This window comes from Lepus europaeus, chromosome 3 (assembly GCF_033115175.1).
Source record: "Lepus europaeus isolate LE1 chromosome 3, mLepTim1.pri, whole genome shotgun sequence".
Lineage (NCBI taxonomy): Eukaryota > Metazoa > Chordata > Mammalia > Lagomorpha > Leporidae > Lepus > Lepus europaeus.
In genome coordinates, this window is record NC_084829.1 from 154778629 (window position 1) to 154795778 (window position 17150).

The window sequence follows — 17150 nt, forward strand, 5'->3', positions numbered from 1 at the left end:
CATTAAATCCATACTTTAATGAACACTTAATCACATGTCTTCACAAATACTATCAATTCATTGTTCAATAGAAAGAAAAGAATCATTATAACATTTTATTGATTACTTGAATCTTCTGAGTTCTAACTGTTTCTTTTTATGCTGGTAACAATATCAAAAAATGAAGTATTGTATTTCTACTCAAATGATAAAGAATCTAAGCCACAGAAAAGTCAGCGAACATGCGCAGATTCGCACAGCTGTAGTTAATTGTGATTAATTCCAAAGATCAATTTGTTAATCAGCATGCTGCCTCACATTATATACAAAATTATGTGTAACTTTTTTTTTCTCTTGGAGAGCTACTCACTAGCTACCAACTCGCAGTAACCAGTCTGGTCATTTTCAATTACAACTCCTGAATTATGAAAGCTTCCCTTTGACCAATCACCTCTCCCCAGTTAAATGGGTGTTTAAGGAGAACTGTGTTGTCAATACCTTAATTCAGGTGCCTAATGCGATACACTAAAATGTACAGTAAAAAAGGATTACAGGCTCACACACATGTATTTTTCAAAACAAATGCATAAAAACACATTTCAGAAAATTCAAAGTTGAGGCCGGTGCCACGGCTCACTAGGCTAATCCTCTGTCTGCGGCACCAGCACCCCGGGTTCTAGTCCCGGTCAGGGCGCTGGTTCAGTCCCGGTTGCTCCTCTTCCAGTCCACATCTCTGCTGTGGCCCTGGAAGGTAGTGGAGGATGGCCCAAGTGCTTGGGTCCTGCACCTGCATAGGAGACCAGGAGGAAGCACCTGGCTCCTGGCTTCGCATCAGTGCAGCGAGCCAGCGGTAGCCGTTATTTTGGGGGTGAACCAACGGAAAAAGGAAGACCTTTCTCTCTGTCTCTCTCTCTCACTGTCTAACTCTGCTTGTCAAAAAAAAAAAAAAATCAAAGTTGAAAATATTTTAAAGTAAAATATTTTTTTTACTTTTATTTAATGAATATAAATTACCAAAGTAAAATATTTTTAAAACATAATAGGCAAAAATAAAAAAGAACTCAGAGAACAGGAACTCAAAGAGTAAACACCGTCCAACAGAAACCACACGGCAGGTGCCATCAGCTAACGATTGTCCTTATGCTCACAACACTGTTGCTCTGGCATGAGTTCCCAGTGCCTGCTTTAATACTTCCTTCTGCCCGCACAGAAATGTTTTCTATCATCTCTGCAGTGTCTACTGCTTTATTAAAAACATGCTAACATCACAGGCAATCATTTTGAAGTGATAAATATATTTAATACTTTGACACTGGAGGCTCCTTCCAGATGCAGAGTAAATGATGCCTGGAGGCCTTTCAGTATTTTTAGAGTTTAATAAAGTAGAGGAAAACAAAGAATCTGACAACCAGTAATCTGGGAATTATTGAAACATCCACTCCACACTTTATTGTATTTTCTCTTCCCATTGCATGATGGCCTCATATTTCTCCCATAAAAGAGAGAAGATGATGTGCGTGTCCCTTTGCTGAGCACAATTACTTGAATGTCTTAATTCTGTAAAACATGTTAAGTCAATCTCCTATCCCAATATTTATATTGTTACATTTTCCAGTAAGGTTTTTCTCTCCCCACCCCGACTTTGTCTCTCTTATTCTGTCCCCATTTAATCTCTGTCTCTGACTCTTCCTCTATAAGGCATGTGTCTGTGACTATTCATGGATGTACTGAATACCACCAAATCCTCTCATAACTCTATCAACTTGATTAAACTAAGAGTTTGCTGCAAAGTACAGGAAATCTCAGTATTGCCCATAATGTGACCCTGAAATATATAACAGTCAGTAGTGATAAAAGGCCATGAGACATAACACAGTGCTTTACAGGGTTGAATATGCACACAAATCACACAGGAAACTTGTTATAATACAGATTCTGATTCAGTATGTGTCAGGGAGTTTGGATTTTTTTCAAGCTGTCAGGTGATGCCATGAATCACATTTAGAGTGGTTAAGATAGGGCAGAAACTTCATGGAATATGGGAGATCGGAGCTCAAATCTCTGCTTGGCACTTATTGACTGTACTTATGATTTCTACACATTTTAAACATCCCTGTTGTTCTCATTGTTGTCATCTGCAAAGGGTAAAGTAGAAACTAACACATAGGATTGTTGCAGTGACAAAATGACATCAGGTTTATAAAAGCTACTGCTGAGTAGAACCTGCAGGATGAAAGCCAGATTCCTTTCAATTTCTTTGAATGCTGAAGACCATGAGAAGTTTGTGAAGAACAGGGGCATTTTACAGGTCTACAAAAGTGTTTCTCAGTATGCTATACAATATTTGTGTCATTTTAATGCTTTTTTCAAGAAAAGAAAAGCTATTGCTGCAATCATGATTTTATTTCATCTCAACTCATGAGAAATTTTGGCAATAGTACATTCTACAAATAGCTTTAATCTGCAGAAATAGCTGGACATGGTTCCACAGAAATGCTTTGTGTATACATAATAATTTTAAGAATCTAGAAAAAGTTCAAATGCTATGTGACATTCAGATTAAACACATGTGCTATCATCATTACGGAGGGATTCTGATATACTGTATACTACTCTTCTAAATAAATGCCTTGTGTCAATTATCTCTTGCTTCTTCAACTCTTAATCTGCCCTTCGTGGCTCTACTTACCATACCAGATGTTTTCTCCTTTACCAGCTGGTAGGATGGCAAGCATTATCAATAGAGGGTGCTGATGGAGGACGGGAACCATGGAGCAGGACTTTTCTTCCTGGTCCTAGTGTGCTACTGTTTTCTGGAGCAAGGTGTGGCTTCTCCCTCTGAACAGTTCTCCACCAGCCCCATGGCTCACTCGGAAAGAGTTCTGAGGCCTGGACATACCTGAGGGCAGCTTTCCCCATCACTTCCTCTTGCCCCTCTCCAGACCTCTTGAGCCACCTCAGTGAAATTTTTAACCATTTAATGGTCTAGGCCACACCCTTTCCAACAAAGTGGGGATCCTTGATCAGGGGAGAAAGTTCCTTCTTCAATAGTTTTTCTTTCCATGTAGTAGTCAGTACTTAGTATTTTCATCTCCTCTTGACTTCCTTAGAGTTCTTACATAAACATATGTCCCCTTTACCCCAGTGCCCTATAATAGTTGACAATTCTTTATATTATTTGGTTCAAATTAATTCATAGTTTCTATTTTATGATGTAACAATGTATGATGCATGCCTCAACATCTAATATGGATGTCCTCTTATCCAACTTGGATGGTAAATGTTCATAATATCGTGGTAAATATTTTTGGAAGGAATAATGATGATGAAAAAAGTAAAATACAGTCAACCCACACCAGAGATGACTGATGAAGAGCCAATTTAGTTGAATGTCTCACCTAATATAATTTATCAATATTTAATGATGTAGCAATTGGAGAATGTCATCTTTTGAATTTAAACAGATGAATTTTATACCAGTCTTTGTGAGTCTACCTAGATTGCTGAGAGCTTTGTAGAAATAGTTTAATTTCTTATGGTAGCTGAAATCTTTGATTTCCATTGAATAGTAGTGGTCCCAAACTTGAAATGACTGCTAATTATTTTTTTCTAGCCTGAGGGGCAAAAGCATTTCTATATTCTTTTATGGTCAGAGTTGAAAGAAACTTAATGGAGAATCATGGCTACCTCAATACAATAGCAAATGTCTAGATGAAGATCTTTAAAAGAGATATGGAATGCATTAACATGAATTCTATACATAATACCTAAGTGTTGAAAATAGCAAATGAATTATATGTTCCATTTAAATAAATGCTTTTTCTTTGAAGATTAGAGAATATCTTATCAGAAGCAATCAGTAAACAAAAGGACAGTAACTTGGGAGGGGGTTTGGACAGCTCATTGATTTTAACCCATTTAAATGTGTATTCTTCATATGCCCAGGGCTTAGTCATTGAATCCTTTCTCATGTCTATATTTATTCTTATACTCATTCTGTCTTGTTTTCAAAAATACTACCTGTATGTTATAATTTGCAAATTTACATGTTTGATCAAGTCCTATTCCCTAAACTCTACATTTTAAGGGATTAAACACTATACAAATATTGGAAATTTAGAGTTGAAGAGATCATTGGTTTTATGTTGTAAAATTGTATGCTTTCCATATTTATGCTTTTCAGATTTCCATGTAGGTTTCTAATAAACACCTCAAAGTGAAAATGTGCAAACTCATTGAACTGTCTTTAGCCCTACAATAAAAACTGTTTAGTATCTTTGTTCATTACTCTGTTAATGGTTTTTCTATTCTTCCACTTGTTCAGGCCAAACCCTTGGAGTGATTCCTACTTGCTCTCATACTTTACATACATAATTGATGGCAGTTCATCAGCAATTGTCTAATCTTAGCTCTGCCTTTAAAATAAACTAAGAATTCTTACACTCTATCGCCTCCATTGTTGTACCTTGATCCAATCCTTCATATCTTCTATGAATTGCTGCACTAGTCTTCTAATTAGTCTGCCACTTTTTGCTCCTGACCACATTAAGTCCAAGGATGTTTTAGGGAAAAATTAATATTTATTCAGTATTTTTAATTCATAATCACAAGCATTGAAAGAAGTATAAGTATCTGATCTAGATTGTTTATTTAACAGATAAGAAAACTGGGGCTCAGACTGCTTTGTGATATTCTCTAGGTCCCACCAACAGCTACAAATGAGGTCAGGAAAGGCTGAAATTCAATTGAATGTCAATGGCATATGTGGTGATAAAATAGTTTCCTAGTAGGAACTCAGAATTTTGCTTCTCTGTAATGTAGTCTTAAGAAAGTATCCAATGCGATCCATTTAAATCATACATTATATCAGGTCACTTCTCAAAATACTCTAATAGATTTTCATTTAAAGAAAGAAGGAAAGAGGAAGGAAGGAAGGAAAGAAAGGAGGGAGGGAGGGAGGAAGGAGGAAAGGAAGGAAGGAGGAAAGGAGGGAGGGAGGGAAGGAAGGAAAGAAAGGAGGGAAGGAGGGAAGGAAGGGAGGAAGGAAGAAAGAGAGGAGGGAGGGAGAGAAGGGAGGAAAAGAGGAAGGGAGGGAGTGAAGGAAGGATGGAAGGAAGGGAGGGAGGCAGGGAGAAGAAAGGGAAAAGAAGGAATGGAGGGAAGAAAGAAGCACTTCACAGTCTCAACTTGATGTGGTCCTGGATATCAAACCAATGCATTTTTTCCACAACATCCTATCAAAGCCTCCTGATCCTTGAATGTACCACATCTCTCCATCAGGAATGATGCACTGATTGTGACCTCTCTTAGACACTCCTTCCTCAGATAATACTGCCCATTTGGGTAGCTCATTTCTTTTGAATCCTTTTTTTTAAAGATTCATTTATTTATTTGAAAGGGAGAGTTATACAGAGAGGGGGACATACAGACAGACACAGAAAGAGGTATCTCCCACCCCTTTTTTCACTCCCCAGATGGCTACAATGACCAGGCCAAAGCCAGTAGCTAGCTTCATCCAAGTCTCTCACATAGGTTCAGGGGTCTTCATTTCTTTCCCAGGCACATTAGCAAGGAGCTGGATTGGAAGTGGAATAGTCAGGATTTGAACCAGAACCCAGATGGTATGCTGGCACTGCAGACAGTGGCTTAACCCACAATGAAACAGCATTGGCTCTGAGTCCTCTATTAGTAACCTCTTTCCCTGTGAGACATTTCCTGACTAACTCTCTAAAATTTCTCAATCCTTTCTCCTGATAATGTTTACCCTCTCAGTTGACTTAGTACTTTATTCTTATTTTGAATTTCAGGGTCATTTTTATTATCTCACAATATTACATGACATTTATGATGGTAGTACAAAAAGTTTGTAGAAAAATAGAATGAAAAATAAGTTTATTTTGGTGCAAAAAATAAATCCTTGCATAATTTTCTCATAATGTGAATTTTCCATGAGCATTTTTTGTATCTCTCATATATCTTATGTATTTTTTCTCCTTAGAATATAAGCTCCTGTAGAAAGGATTTTTACTTGTGTTTGTTTTATTCTATATCCCTAGCATTTATCAATGTTTCAGCACACATTGGATGCTTAATAAATACTTACTGAATTAATAAAAAGTGCTACCTCAGTTTTAAATTCCTTTATTTTACATATGTATTTCTTTTTCACTCTTTGTTTTATAGTGGCATCATTTTCTCTCAGTGATGCTTATTAATTTAGTCAAAATTTTTCTACCGCTTGTTTCCATGATCATGATCGTACCATGATGTACTATGTTCCTCCCCCAACAAACTGAAACACAGTTATTGTGATCTTTACATTCACTAAGAAAAGTTTACAGATTGGTTTCAGAATAATGTTCAATATTTCTAATTGCCAGAGTTGAGAGAACTTGGAAGAAGTAGACATATCAAACATATTGAAAAAAATTGAACACAGCAATATTTAAGGTCTTATGAAATAAAAAATACATTAAATGACCAGTCTGTTATTGTGGAGATTTACATGCTACATTTTCTGGCATGTTCAGCTTTTCTATCTGTGTGAATGATAGCTACAAAAATAAGCATGTGAAATAAAATGCTACCCTTAAAATAAATTTTATTTCTCTTTTTATTCTGTAACAATCCTTTGGAAAAAAGTACCATAATAGCTGAAATGTATAAAGAAGAACTTTAATTTCTTTTTCTTTATATCTCTTCTAGGATCTAGGTTCAATAGAAATAAAGGCAACAAGGAGCATTAACAAAGGATCTCAATGAATTTTTGAGTATAAGAAAAAGCATTATCCATCAATGATTATCTTTTAGAAATCTAGGAAATTAAATGATGACCTTTAAAATAATCAGTCCTTGATGGAATACTGAGAAAAACTTATCTTTATAAAAATGTACAGATTCATGATTCATATATTACCAGAGCTGGATGGAGAGTTCAGAGCTCTTGGAACAAATTTTCTCTTTTCATATATAAGGAATTTCCTTACCAGAGATGTAAGGATTTTCTCAAGGTCACAATTATAACCAGAAAAAGAGACATGTCAAAGGCAAAGCAAAGGTATAATCATGCATTTCCATTTAGAATATGATAACTTAAGAGCTGTGTGGATGTGTTTCCTCTCGTTCATGACCTAGAGGCTTCTCTTGATACAGCAGTTGGATCATCTCTTTCAACTAAAAAATCAAGTCATGTCACTTTTCTGGTGAACCTCTGAAAATGGCCAACTCTTTGAAAATGCCTATAAATCCCTCTATAATCTAGTCCCCTTTTCCCCTCCATCATCACCCAATTGTTCATGTTCCTTCTGTGAATTTTAGCTTCTACCTGTTCTTCCACCATGGTTTTTGGCCTTCCACTCAGTTGTCTCTTCCTGGGAATACTCTTATTCATCAATTATTCACATAAGTAGCATTCACTGTAACTTTAGGTAAAATATTCCCTTCTCAATGAATCTTGACCATTATATTTATTTTATTTATTTTTATTTATTTATTTATTTGTTTTTTTGACAGGCAGAGTGGACAGTGAGAGAGAGAGACAGAGAGAAAGGTCTTCCTTTGCCGTTGGTTCACAATCCAATGGCCGCCGCAGCCGGCGCGCTGCAGCCGGCACACCGCGCTGATCTGAAGGCAGGAGCCAGGTGCTTCTCCTGGTCTCCCATGGGGTGCAGGGCCCAAGCACTTGGGCCATCCTCCACTGCACTCCCTGGCCACAGCAGAGAGCTGGCCTGGAATGGGGGCAACCGGGACAGAATGCGGCGCCCTGACCGGGACTAGAACCCGGTGTGCCGGCGCTGCAAGGCGGAGGATTAGCCTAGTGAGCCGCGGCGCCGGCAGACCACTATATTTAAATGATCCCAAGAACCCACTAAATATTTGATGAATGAGTAAATGCAAGAATAGAAATTTAAGTATATTTTTTTCTTGATATAAACTTGACTTTGATAAGATGGAAGGCTGTAAAAAGAGAAGTTAAACTAATATACTATCACACAGACACACACTAAAAAGATCAAGGGAAAATGTTGTGAAGAGCGAGGACCACGACTGGACTCATCCCAGGTTCATTTCTCCACATGTGAAAGAACTCAAAGTGGAGAGATAAAGGAATGCAAGACTTACTCAAAGCAAAAGCTTTGTGCACTGTCAAGAAATAATTCAAGTCAGCTTGAAGAGAGAATAAACAAAAGCCAAAGTATATATATATATTAAAAAAAAAACCAACAAAAACAAAAAGTGAAGACACCCTAAACCAGTTTCAGTCTGTTTTTTGATACCATCAGGAAGTATAGGGGTTGGTGTATGGGATGAGTTGGTTGAGTTTTCTAAAGGAGTGTGGCTTGGTTGAGCTTGAGTGCCAATATTTCTGTGCTCCATTTTAGAACTATCAGAAGTATCAAGGCATCACATGCATGATGAACTGGCAACACTGGCTGTGGCAGATATGAGAGTTAATAGGCTTCCCTTACAACGATCAGAAATACTCATCTTGTTCACAATTCCTTTTGATGTATCTTTCCATGAGAGCACTGTTGTTAATGTATGTGTAACAGTTTTCAGTAATCATCGTACATATTCCACCTTGTCTGGCTGTTAGTATCCTAGAGCCAATTGCTTGTCCATGACCACTACAGCTAGGGAATCCACAGGATTGCATACGTGTTCTAGAGCCTGGCAGGCAATCTACTAAATTCCCCAAAGCAAAAAGCAAGATTCTTAAAGCAGCTTCGTGGATGTAGAAGGATTTTCTCCATTTATGTTGGGAAGGCTTACCAAGAGATTTTCCCACCAATAGAGTTTCCTATGAAAAATAGAAATGAGCAAAATACGTCAGCTTAGAGATGCAATCAATTTAATATCTTTCTCTCTCTAGGGAGAGGTTTATGGAAAAGTGGAAATTTTACGTATCTTTTTGGTATTTGAAAATAAACTTGATATCCTCAATTGTCACACAAGAGTAGGCACAATTATCCTTTGGATGTACCTGTGAAGGCTTAAGGTGTAGAGGTTTAATTCTTGACAGATGAACCTAGCAAGGAATTCCTTGAGGAGGACCATGATGAAGGGAGCATATATAGCCAGTCCAGGCATTCAGGACTTGAGTATATATTCTATTTTGAACTTCATCAAGTAGATCATTCAAGTTGTGACTTGTTTTAGTACTCACTACACTGTGACCAAATATTTAGATTTAGGGATAATTAATCTGAGAGCAGTGCCTAGGGAGGATAGTAAATGCTGCCAAGTAAGACTTGGATAATCTGGCATCACCAAAAAGTATTGGGAAATGAAGACATCTTCTATGTGGCAAACCAGAGGCAAAGTACGTTTTCAGGAGCAAAACCTGCCATCAACTCCCATTATGACACAGTTCTTTGAGATCGGAGGTCCCATATGGGAATTCAGTGCAGAGTAAGTGGCTTCTGTATCTATAAAGAAATCAATATTCATACTTGCAACATCTTACTCCAGGGGAGGCTCCAAGGCTGAGTGTTTATATAAGTCAAGGGGGGCTACCCGAGTTTCCAGGTCAGATCAGTCCTGAGCTAAGAACAGAGGGAACTGGGAAACCACCTCTCTCTTTGGAGCTGAAGGCGATCCTGTTTTCAGTGCCCCTCTTTTTTAACAATGAGGGCAGAAGCCAGTTGGACTGTTCAGGTGGAGACATTCCTTGCACAGGTGTCCCAGGTTTCCATATCCAAAGTATTTTCTCTTGGGTTTTCAGCCATGCTCTGGTGACCCATGTATTGACCTTGGGACACAGGACGTCGGTTATAGTGGCTCTTGTCCTATGAGACTGTTGCTTGGACTTTCCTTTGTCACTTTGGAGCCCCATTTCCTCGTTTGCCTTTCAAGATCTATCATTGTGTTGCTCGTTATCACATGATTGCCTTTTGCCTGAATTGATCTCTTTCTGCTCTGCTCACTTCTGCTCTTGATTCTCACTATAAAACTTACTAAGGGCAGCTATCAATACCAATGCTGCTGCCTGAATATTTGCTGCTTTGAAATCCCCTCTACCAAGCAACCATCTTTAAGTTAAGAATCCCACAAACTCTGCAGACAGGGACACACTACATCCAAGTTTTTTGCCATCATGTCACGTGGGTGGTCTTTCATCCAGTTCACAACACAAATCTCATTTCCATCTGAAACCTCATGAGCATGGCTTTTACTGTCCACGTTTTTGCCAGCATTCTAATCTCCTGAGTTATCACTAGAATCGCCTTAAACATTCATCTCACAACCCTCCTGGATGTCTCTAGCTTGCTGCTCCAAAATGTTCCAGAATTCCCCAGCAGCCCCCATTCCACAGTTTCCTCCACATCTTTGGGTATAGTTAATAGTCACAACCCCAATTATCAGTGTCAGTTTTTCTGTAGTAGTCGTCTGCTTTTTGTTACTTTAACTAAAATGCCTGAAAGGAGTTTCCTTGGGCAAGAACAGGATTTAATTCATATTCCAATTTGAGGTTCCATAATCAGGTGACCCCCTCCCCATAGTCTGGCTATAGTGGAGGCTGGCTATGATGGATGTGGTGGTGGTGATCACATGGTAATCCAGGAAGCAGAGAAAGTGAGAGCCTAGGTTGGACGTGAATTGAAATACTCAAACCTTTCACAAGAATCGCCATCTCAGGGCACACCCAATGACCCAATTCTTAACCAGCCCACTTCTCAGAGGCCACAATAAGATGGCAGGAGGTGAAAGAATTGGGGCCTGAGCGACAGGGGGAGGAGACAGCTCCCTCTGAGGATGGTTCCCATGCTGGTATAAGCTGTGCTTCAGGTACTTGAGATCTAGCTAGTGGAGAACCACTCAGCCATCTATTGTTCCTTAGAATTCTGTCTCAGGAAGGCATGAGGATAACAAAGCCTGCAATTCCTCCTAAGGGTAAGGTTTTGAAAGAGTACAAAAACTAAAAGCTTTTTCTGTGGTCCAGCTTGGACCCTGGTGTGTTAGCTGGGATTCTTCAGGAAAGATTTTAGGCCTTACTTTTAACATTTCAACTAGGCTTAGCTTGCTTGGCGCTTCAGATCCACTCAGATCCATCCGTTGTATATTCAAAATATACAAAGTAGGAGCCTGATGCAGTTATTAAAATAATCCTGAAAGTTATAAATTGAAGGAAGGATAGAGGATTCTTGCTTTAAATAACATGGAAGAACTTTTGAATGGAGCATCCATTAGTGTGTTAATCTGTCAAGTCCTGGTGTAACAGAATGTAAAGGGGTAAGGGTGATTAAGGGTGCAGTAAATCTTTTCATCATAGGCTCTAGGGTGAGTGAGCCTCATTATGCTTAATGAAACACTAGAATCTATTAACACAATGCTTTGCCTCTTTCAGATGCCAGTCAAATAATGTTTTGTAGCATTCACCCATGAAGAACATGCTGTTATGTTTCACCGATGTTAAAATTAAGCCATCAATTCCCCTTCAGCTTATTTTTCAAGACCCTGCACTGATGCTTGGGATTTATAGAAAACATCCTGATATTGGGCCCACAACCAATTTCAGTGTTGCATTGTTTACTCCTGAGCTCCTATCTCAAATTCCTGACATGTTGTATTAGTCATGTTCTCCCAAGCACAGTTGTCCCTTCTGAACTTTTTTTTTTTTTTTTTGACAGGCAGAGTGGATAGTGAGAGAGAGAGAGACAGAGAGGAAGGTCTTCCTTTTTGCCGTTGGTTCACTCTCCAATGGCCGCTGCGGCCGGCACATCTCACTGATCCGAAGCCAGGAGCCAGGTGCTTCTCCTGGTCTCCCATGCAGGTACAGGGCCCAAGCACTTGGGCCATCCTCCACTGCATTCCCAGGCCATAGCAGAGAGCTGGCTTGGAAGAGGGGCAACCGGGACAGAACCGGCGCCCCGACTGGGACTAGAACCCAGTGTGCCAGCGCCACAAGGCGGAGGATTAGCCTGTTAAGCCACGGCGCCAGCCCTGAACTTTTTTTTTTTTTTAAAGATGTATGTATTTATTTGAAAGTATGTACTCAGGGGTCAGAAGATGACAGAATATAATTGCCCTATGTAGGAAGACACTAACTGTATGAAGACCAAACCTCTCATTGTAAAGTTGACAAAATATACAATGGAGCATATTCATTCTGAAAGAGCAAAAAGGCAAAAGATGTTAGATAAGGAAGTATCCTCACAACTAAAAGTTGATATAAAAAGAGAACAACTGGACATTGTGTAGCTTGGGAGAAAGTCTCAGCTACTCTTACAAACCTTCATCATGGGGGATCTAAAGATATCTAATCTGTAAGGTGTGAACTCTTGGCTTTCCCAAATATAGCACTCACTGGAGGGAGCTGACATGGTTGTGGTAAGAGGAGTCAGTCTGTAGTGGATCAGAATGGAAAGAATGAAAGGTAGAAATAAACCAAGACCCTCAAACACAAGGGAGGCGAGAGTCAGGCAATACTCATCAATCAATGTCTGAATGGTCTTCTAACTCCTACTCCAAGCAACTTAAGCCAGTTCAAGAGAGAGAAATAAAGAATGAACAAGAAGCTAGAAAACAAAAGACTCCAACAGAAAACCACAAGCAAGAAAAACCACTCAACAAGGTTTGGGCTTCTCCTATTATACCACCTGGAGCCATAGGTGGTGATGTCCATGGTAGGGCTTAATTGAATATTTCAAAGGGGATGGAGATTGGAGCTGGACTTGAGTATCACTCATTTCCTGCCCTTTATTGAAAATATTGGAGTGTCATGGTATAAGGTGTATGATGGGTTTGGAAGTGCTGGCCATGATAATTTTGTTATAATGACATTATAATGACCTAAAAGTCATCATGGGATTATATCATGTAGCTATATTTGATATTTACAGTTGGCACTGGTCCTGAATTTCCAACATTGTGAATCTTGCAGTTTCCAGTACATCAAAGCGCTTGGTGGGGAATGAAAGGGAGGCCTGAATTGTACACAGAAAGGGAGTTGTCATGCAGGCTGAGCTAGGGCATCATGTAAGCTAGGCTAGGCTGTTGTAAAGGGCCAACCAAAATTGTCCCATGGATGATGGATCCACCAGAGCTATCCCACAATCGGTTGTACCAAGATTTCCAAAGAGCAGTCCATGCTACTGTATTGTTTGCCCACAGATGTCATACTTCACTCCTCCCTCTAGCTAATTTCTTTCAAAATCAAATTATTCTTATTATAGCATAACTGTATGGAATGCACAATTATTTAAGTGTAAGTCTTTAGAACTTGGCAATAAGTAACATCATTTCATTTCTGTGTGTTGACATTAGAACAAAACCATATGATTTTTGGAACAAGAAACTGTCAATGCTAATCAAATATGTCTTTATGTTTTACCACAAATGCAGCTCCAAATGTTAGCATTTTAAACACAGCTGGGTAAAAATAGAAAAATTGATTTAGTATCTAGGGCTGCTAATCTTTTTCATGTAAAATGCCATTCTTCTCATATAAAAGTGGAAGTTTGGGATGTGTTTACACATGGACTATAGCATGTAATCTACATGCATTAGTGTAGTAAAGATAGAAAATCCATCCTTTTCTACCCACCTTGCAATTCATCCACAAAGAAATACCAAGTATAATGCAGAGCTTCCCCTGTCAATATGCTCACCTCTGAGTTTGCCATGTGAGTTGATGGACAATATAGTGTACAAGAAATTCTGGACTACGTCTAGTTGATATGCCTCCAGAGATTAAAAACTATCTATTTTTTAAATAAACCACTCAAATATTATCTCATCTGATGACATTGTTGTGCTAATATTGGAGTTAGAAAATTCTGATGTACATTAGAGCATATTAGGTTGTAGCTCTCTCTGCATGTTTCTCCCATTAGAAATTGAGCTCCTGGGGCTGGTGTTGTGGTGCAGTGGGTTAAAGCCCCAGCCTGTGCATTGGCATACCATACAGGTTCCGGTTAGAGTCCCAGCTGCTCCTCTTTCAGTCCAGCTCTCTGCCATGGCCTGGAAAAGCAGTAGAAGATGGCCCATGTCCTTGGGCCCCTGTACCCGTGTGGTAGACCTGGAATAAGCTTCCGGCTCCTGGCTTCAGATCAGTTCAGCTCTGGCCATTGTGGTCATTTGGGGACTGAACCAGTGGAATGGAAGATCTCTCTCTCTCCCCTCTCTCTGCCTCTCTTTCAAATAAATAAAATAATTCTTAAAAAAAATAAATTGAGCTCATTGGAGCTGTAGATCTTCTAATGGAAAGCACAACAGGCTTTGGAGCACAAAAAACCCGAACTCAAACCACAATTCTAATACTCAGTAAATTTCCTTCGGTAAATTCCTGCAGTTCTCTGAACTTCAGTATTTGGAAAAAGCAAATTCTACTGATCCCATAATACTGCTATAAGAATTAAAAGTTCTATTCATATAAGATAGCTGGCCTGTTTTGTTAACAAGTACTGATGCAGTGCTTATTCGTACCAGGCAATCCTTTAAGTACCTTACATGTCTTCGTTTAGTCCCTGTGATAACTCGATGACTTAGTGCTCTATTGACTACATTTTACGGATGAGATGATTAATTGATACATACACAGACTAAGTAGACAGTTCAACATCATACCGGCAAGAGATGACAGAATCAGGATTCAAATCCAGCCAGACAGGCTTCAGATATGTTTATGCTAAAACATACTTTTTATTGAAACCAAATATGGTCTGTGTAAGTAGCATTCTCAAAGCAGAGACAAACTCAGAGAGGCACAGCCTTAAGTGGTGCAATTAGAATTTTCATCCGTATGTTCTTACTCCTAAATGAGAGCACAGTCTAACATGTCATTGTTCCATCAGTCAAGTGTATTTAAGAATTCATAACTCAAAGTATACTATATTAATTTAGGCTCATCCTAGCTAAGGGTTAACTCAGTCAAATAGTGGTTGTTTTCTCTTTCCTCAGGAATCTTAGGGATAACAATGTCCCCCTCCAAAAGTGAAGTGCTATCATTAAATAAATCGATATACATTAATGTTCTTTATAAGGTAAAATGCTATTTCATTAAACATGTTCAAAAGTAAACTTATTCAGAGCATATCCATACCATTTTATAACAAGTGGGTTTGCAAGTCAGGGAAAATATGACTGAATTTAAGAAAAGAGGCATGAAAAATATGTAATGTCTCTCATGGTCATAATCATCATAAAGCATTCCTAGATTATTTAAAAATATTTATGTGAGATTTCTGTACTAAAGCCAAAGAGATTTTTACTGAAGTAAATAAGCAGAAAGAGGCGAGTTTTATTTTAACTTTAAAGATGTTATCCGGGAAACAATTTCTTTTTTGGTCTTTGCAAAACAAACAACTGTAACATTGATTACCAGATTTTTCTTTTTTTCAACATTTGCAAGCAAGTTTGTTGGAAAGTTGCAGGATATAAAGCCAACACTTGAGAATCAGCAGCATTTCTTTTTTTATTGAAAATATTTATTTATTTATTTGAAATTCAGGGTTACAGAGAGGCAGAGACAGAGAGAGAGAGGTCTTCCATCTGCTGGTTCAACTCCAGATGGCCTCAACGACAAGCTGTACTGATCCAAAGCCAGGAGCCTCTTCTGGGTCCCCCATGTGGGTGCAGGGGCCCAAGGACTTGGACCATATTCTACTGTGTTTCCAGGCCATAACATAGAGCTGGATTGGAAGTGGAGCTGCCAGGACTGGAACCAGCAGGCAGAGGCTTTACCCACATTGCCACAGTGCTGGCCTCTCAACAGCATTTCTACACATTAAAAACAAACTATCCAAAAAAGAAATTGAGAAAACAACCCCATTTATGCTAGCATCAAAGAATATTTAGAAATAAATCTAACCAAAGCATTGAAAGTTATGTGTCTTAAATCTGTTAAAAACATTGAGGGAAGAATTCTAAGAAGACACAAATGGAAAGATATTGCATGTGCATGGATGGGAAGAATTAATACTGTCAGCACATACCCACAATCCAAAGTGGTCTACAGAGTCAATGTAACCTTGACTATAATTCTTTTTTTCTTTTCAGAGTTATAAGGCTTTACTGGGGATAGGGCATCCATCAGAATGGAAGGGACAGAGGGAGTGTGCCCAATTGCTCAGACTGTTGGAGAGCGAGGTTATATGGTTGAATGGAGAGAATACACCTGGGCAGACCAGGCAGTCGGCTCAGCTGAGAGGCAGAGCTGAGTGTGCAGTCTGTTTGGACTCCCTGGGTTTTAAAGGGAGTCTGTTGACCCTCCTCCCACTCTCCTCCAGGAGAGCTCTGGGGAAAGGGTTTTTTGGATGAAAATTAGCAAATTCCTCCTCAGATTTCCTGGCACTAGGCAGAGTACAGGGGCTTCCCTTAGGGCATCTGAGAAGGTTTTATTGTCCCATGTTATCAGATCAGGTAACCCATTTGGTCCTGAGGAGAGAGAATTCTGGGAGCTTTCCTTAGGGGAAGGGCTGGGACCACCTGGGAGGTTATCAGGGTCTGTGCAGGACTTTGAAGTATAAATGCCGGGCTTCTGGAGCTTCTGTAGTAGGTGCTGGTCTTCAGGCCTGTGTCACACACACATAGGCTAAATTTCTAACTTCCTACCTAACATCTCCAATCTTGGGGGGATACATGGCTGAAGATCTGTCTTCTGTATCTACTTCGGAAACTGACAAACGGGCGTAGATATGGATATGGGTATTTTACTCTTGCTGTCTGTTGGATGGTGTTTGAGTGGCCTCAGGAAGCATCGTCCTGCATGGTCCAGCGAGTGGGTCACCTTGTCTGATGAGGTCGGCTGGAAGCTGTGTTTTAGAAGCACCTGGAGCCAGACGGCTTGTCCTCTGTTGGAACAAACAAGGGCTTAGAGCACAACAGTCTGCAGAGAGCAGAAAGAATGTGGCCGCTGTGTTGCCAAGGAGAGGCAATGACCAGGATTTCCATGACCAGATGTGATGTTAGGCCAGATGTTTTATCCTTGTCTTACCTGGTCCTGGAGTTGTCTGGCTTTGTTTAAAAAAGCATGAACATGATTTTTTACCCATTTAGTTTGACCCTAGTTTGGGGCACTTTCTTGGGCAGCAGGTAGCAGGTCTAGGGCCAGCCTGTTTGAAGGACTGAATTAGCAATCCCTTTGTGAGAGCCCTAGTCCTGGCAGCTTTTCAATGGATGAAAGCTGTGCTTTGTTTTTCCCAGAGGAGGGGGCTCTGCTTTGGCTGCCT